The following is a 5,930-nucleotide window of genomic DNA, read 5'->3' on the forward strand; positions in this document are numbered from 1 at the left end:
AAGGTGAGGAAGGCGGTGCGGCGGCGTGGGAGGCTTCACGGGGCGGGGGGAGGTGGTGCGGCAGCGGTAGAAGGAGGTCGTGGGGAGCGCCAGGGGGACAGAGGAGTGCGCTGGTTTGACGACCGGCTAAGGTGGGGGTGGGTTTTTCTTTTTTCTTTTGTCTGGGCAGTTCGGCAGATTCCTTTGCGTGGTTAGTTTGTAGCTTCGGGGGTGGGCGTGGGGTGTTAGCTGAATAAGCTAGTGTTAGTAGAATAAGGTCTATATATATAAATTATGGTTGGCATATGATTTTTTATGCTCAAGTAACAATCTATTCAAAATGTAAATTATGTATCAGAAACTTCATTGAGAACTAACAAACTATGATCTCGGCCATTGAAGCAATTGCAATTTATCATAACATCGGAAAGAGTCAATATAAGAGCTTTTCAGCAAGTCCACATTCTCAACTATCATTTAGTCTTTCACAATTGCTAACACTCACGCAATACTTATGAGTATGGAGTTTTAATCGGACATAGAGAAAGATAGGGGCTTATAGCATTGCCTCCCAACCTTTTACCTCAAGGGCAATGTCAACAATAATGGTTCATGCTAACTTACATCCAATTGGATATATATATTTCAAGATCTTTCCAAAACAATGTGCTTGCCAAAGGATAAAATGTAAAAAGGAAAGGTGAAGATCACCATGTCTCTTGTATAAGGTATAAGACAAAAGTAAAAGATAGGCCCTTCGCAGAGGGAAGCAGAGGTTGTCATGTGCTTTTATGGTTGGATGCACGAAATCTTAATGCAAAAGAACGTCACTTTATATTGCCACTTGTGATATGGACCTTTATTATGCAGTCTGTCGCTTTTATTTCTTCCACATCACAAGATCGTATAAAGCTTATTTTCTCCACACTAATAAATCATACATATTTAGAGAGAAATTTTTATTGCATGCAACAATGACAACTTACTTGAAGGATCTTACTCAATCCATAGGTAGGTATGGTGGACTCGCATGGCAAAACCGGGTTTAAGGATATTTGGAAGCACAAGTAGTATCTCTACTTGTTGCAAAGAATTTTGGCTAGCATGAGGGGGAAAGGCAAGCTCAACATGTTGGATGATCCATGACAATATACTTTATTTCAGATATAATAAAACATAACCCAATACGTTGTCTTCCCTGTCCAACATCAACTCTTTAGCATGTCATATTTTAATGAGTGCTCACAATCACAAAAGATGTCCAAGATAGTATATTTATATGTGAAAACCTCTCTTTCTTTATTACTTCCTATTAATTGCAACGATGACCAAAACTGTGTTTGTCAACACTCAACAACTTTTATTCATAATACTCTTTATATGTGAAGTCATTACTCTCCATAAGATCAATATGATCTCTTTTATTTTTATTCTTTCTCTTTTCTTTTATTTTTATTCCCTCAAGATCATAGCAAGATAATCAAGCCCTTGACCCAACACTAATCTTTATTATATATAACTCACGGACTCGATTACATAGAAGGATCGTTAAGCAAGACTCAAAACTAAATCATACTAAAACCTTACTCTACTAGATCAAGATATTACCAAAAGGATCGAACTAAGAAAAACGGTAAAGATAGGATTCTGATGGTGATACGATACCGGGGCACCTCCCCCAAGCTTGGTAGTTGCCAAGGGGAGTGCCCATACCCATGTGAGTATATCTCTTTCTTTGGAGGTGGTGATGTGATATTCTTGGCGATGATGCCCCTCAGGATAAGATTCTCTTCCTCGAGCTTATTGACTTGTTGCTTGAGGTCCATTATTTCCTTACGGAGCTTACCCGTGACGGCTAAAGCTCCTTTCACCCATGGATGTTGCATAGCTGCAGGAGAACAAGTAACACTCTTTTTCATATTTTCATAAGAGAGAAATTTAACATTGGAGGGGATGACCGAGTTCGGAATAGCTGAGCTCTATAGTTCCCCCATCGTGAATCCAGCTCGGAAACGGGAAGTAACTTCTTGATCCTCCTCCATGGCATCTATCCTTTTCAAGTCGGCCTCCATCTCTTCCTCCGTTGATGGCCCAAAGTGGTCAGCATCACTGTTTGCTCTTGGTCCCGGTGTCGGATTAGACACCCGGCTCTCCCCGACTGACTCTTGAGAAGACATGTTGCTCTAATCTGCGGCAGAAACAGCTCGAAACAAAAACAGAAGATATTTGCGTGGTACGGTGGTCAAAACCTTCGGGAGATTATATAATGAATTTTCACCGACCAAAATAAGTATCCTGCAAGAAAACGGAGTCCGGAGGGCACACGAGGTGCCCACGACGCAGGGGGCGCGCCCTCCACCCTCGTGGACCCCTCGTGACCTTCCCGGACTACTTCTTATTTTCCTATTTTCTTAAATATTCCAAAATGGAGAAAAATTGCCATTAGAACTGTTTTGGAGTCGGTTTACTTACCGTACCACATACCTATTCCTTTTCGGAGTCTGAAATGTTCTGGAAAGTGTCCCTTATGTATTCCTCTGGGGTTACAGTTTCAATAACATTGGTTTCAACATTATAGGATTACCTGAGATATAATGTTTGATTCTTTGACCGTTCACCACCTTCGGATTTGTGCCTTCCAAGTTGTTCATTTTTATGGCACCGGAACGATAGACCTCCTCGATAACGTAAGGACCTTCCCATTTAGAGAGAAGTTTTCCTGCAAAAAATCTTAAACGAGAGTTGAATAGCAACACATAATCACCTACATTAAACTCACGCTTTTGTATTCTTTTGTCATGCCATCTTTTAACTTTTTCTTTAAACAGTTTGGCATTCTCATAGGCCTGGGTTCTCCATTCATCAAGTGAGCTTATGTCAAATAACCTCTTCTCACCGGCAAGTTTGAAATCATTATTGAGCTCTTTAATGGCCCAATATGCCTTATGTTCTAGTTCGAGAGGTAAGTGAGATGCTTTCCCATAAACATTTTATACGCAGACATACCCATAGGATTCTTATATGCAGTTCTGTAGGCCCACAATGCATCATCAAGTTTCTTGGACCAATTCTTTCTGGATCTATTAACAGTCTTTTGCAAAATTAACTTGATCTCTCTATTACTCAATTCTACTTGACCACTAGACTGCGGGTGATATGGAGATGCTATTCTATGATTAACATCATACTTAGCAAGCATTTTACAAAAGGCACCATGAATAAAATGTGAACCACCATCAGTCATTAAATATCTAGGGACTCCAAACCTCGGAAAAATAACTTCTTTAAGCATCTTAATAGAGGTGTTATGATCAGCACTACTAGTTGGAATAGCTTCTACCCACTTAGTAACGTAATCAACAGCAACTAAAATATGTGTATACCCGTTAGAGGAAGGAAACGGTCCCATATAATCAAAGCCCCAGACATCAAATGGTTCAATAACAAGTGAATAATTCATAGGCATTTCTTGATGTCTACTAATATTACCAATTCTTTGACATTCATCACCAGACAAGACAAACTTACGGGCATCTTTGAAGAGAGTAGGCCAATAAAAACCGGATTGGAATACCTTGTGCGCAGTTCTCTCTCCAGCATGGTGTCCTTGTAGCGACCAGACCTCAGACGGTCAAGTCTCTGTGCATCAGTGTCATCCCTGGATCAGTAATGCTGACACGCATAGTACTCGAAGGATTTATAACAGAGTAGCAATCACACACTTATTACATCGAATGTCTCAAAAGAGAACTTAATACAATAAATATGCCTTAAGGCCATCTAAAAACGATAACAGCGGAAGACTTGGAAGATAAGCGAGTCCATCAACTCCAACGGCATCACTAGGTATAAGACCACGACCTAAGGCACCTTACTCGTCGTCTGAAAACTCTGCAACATGAAACGTTGCAGCCCGAAAACGGGTCAACACATGGAATATGCTGGCAATGTAACACATAGAGAGTAATGAACAGAATAATGCTGTACTACATGCATATTTGGCTGGTGGAAAGCTCTATGGTTACAGTTTTGCGAAAAGCCAATTTTTCCCTACTGCAAATGAATAAATTTTATTTAACTATCATGGTGGTTGTTAAATATTGAGAATGGGTGACACCATCTCAATCCCAATTAAGTTTCAACATTAATCCCAACAAAATTAATTAAAGTAACATGATGAGATTCACATGATAATCCAACTACTAGATACTCAAGTTGTCCATAACCGGGGACACGGCTAACCATGATTAGATTGTACACTCTGCAGAGGTTTGCGCACTTTTCCCCGCAAGACTCGATCTCCTCCGTTGGGATTCTCGCACTACATGGTGTTTGAGAAACGGATGACCGAGACATAGTCTTTCAGAAGCGTTAGCACCTTACGATCGGGTAGACAGTTACACCTACTTCCCCTACATCTGCTAGTCTACCACTGTAAGAGTTCACACAACTTAATCAACTATGCTAGAGCCCATAATAGCTTGCGGCTGCACACGGAAGTTTCTAGCATGAATAACCTTATGATCCCTTTGAGCCTGGGTGGCGGTCCATAAAAAAACAGGCAATCGCTGGAATACCCAGGTGCCTCAATCCACCCAGATGTGTATTTAAGTTGCCACCTTAAGTTGAACCATTAGTTAACAAACTCACATCTGTCATGGATACACTCAAACCCAATCCACGTCCACGAGCATAGCATAGCAATATAAGCAAACGTAGAAGTAACTCCCAATGGTTTGAATGCAGGGCAATAGGTACTACCTCATCTACTTCCCAAAACCCACAATTTAATCAGATCCTAATCATGCAGTGTTTGAGGATTGATCTAATGCAATAAAACTGGGTAATGAAAAGAGGTATGATCAAAGTGTTACTTGCCTTGCTGATGATCCGTGAAACCTAGGGATTCGAAGTAGCAAGCGGCGCACTCCGGGTACTCTATCGCAAACAAACAAGCATACAATAAGTACTCATCTAATGCACAGGTAAAACTCGAATAAGAGATCTAACCAGAATGTTCAACTTAAGAACTCCGGTTTGCAAAAAGAATCAAATCGAACGAAGCAACGAAAGTCAAACGGTGAAAGAAACAAGCTTCGTTTACTAATCTGGACCTAAGTCAAATTTTACAGTAGCAAAAACTTGTTTGAGTTGGTTAAACGGAAAGAGGGCTTCGAGACGAAACTCTAGGCGCTTGAATCGCCTGATTCCGACAAACGACCGAAAAGAAAAACGAAAACGAAAAACAGATCGGAAATCGCGATCAGAAATAATCGCGGAAAATCCGAGAAAAAGAAAACGGACGAACAGGCTAACGAACGAACGTTCGTTAACAGCGACTAAACGGCGAACTCGTTTGTTAAAACGAACATACAGACGAACGTCCGCTAAAAAAACTAAACAAAAAAAACCGATCTAATCTAAAAAAACGAAAACTAGGGTTTTCTAAAAAAACGGATCCAGGTTTTCAAAAAATACCAAACGGGTTTAAAAAACGGCGGCGACGGCGGGCGGCTACCTCGTCGGGCTCCGGCGAAGTCCGGCGGGGTCCGGTGGGGCTGCGGGGCTCCGAGCGGCGGCTATTTAAAGAGGGGGGGTGTGGTGGCTTGGGGGAGGGGGGCAAGGCGGCGGCGGAGGCTGAGTCCGGCTCGGACTCTGTCCGGGTCGGCGGCGGCGGCTCGCGCGCGGTCTCCGCGCGGGAGACGACGGCGGGGAGGCGGGCCAGCTCGGCTGGGCCTCGGCCCAGTCGGGCGCGCGACTATTTTTTTTTAACAATTTCGCCGAAACTATGAAAGATTCTAGGAAATAAAATAAAAATCTAAGAATGCCAAAACAAATTTTCACCGTCTAAATAAAATATTTAGAACGAGATGAACATTTTTTGGCCCTAAAATGCAGTTTTGAAAAATGTGCATTTTTTCCTAAATTCAAATAAAAGAGCGAAAACTTCC

The sequence above is a fragment of the Triticum aestivum genome, chromosome 6D, assembly GCF_018294505.1.
Source record: "Triticum aestivum cultivar Chinese Spring chromosome 6D, IWGSC CS RefSeq v2.1, whole genome shotgun sequence".
In the NCBI taxonomy this organism is placed as follows: Eukaryota; Viridiplantae; Streptophyta; class Magnoliopsida; order Poales; family Poaceae; genus Triticum; species Triticum aestivum.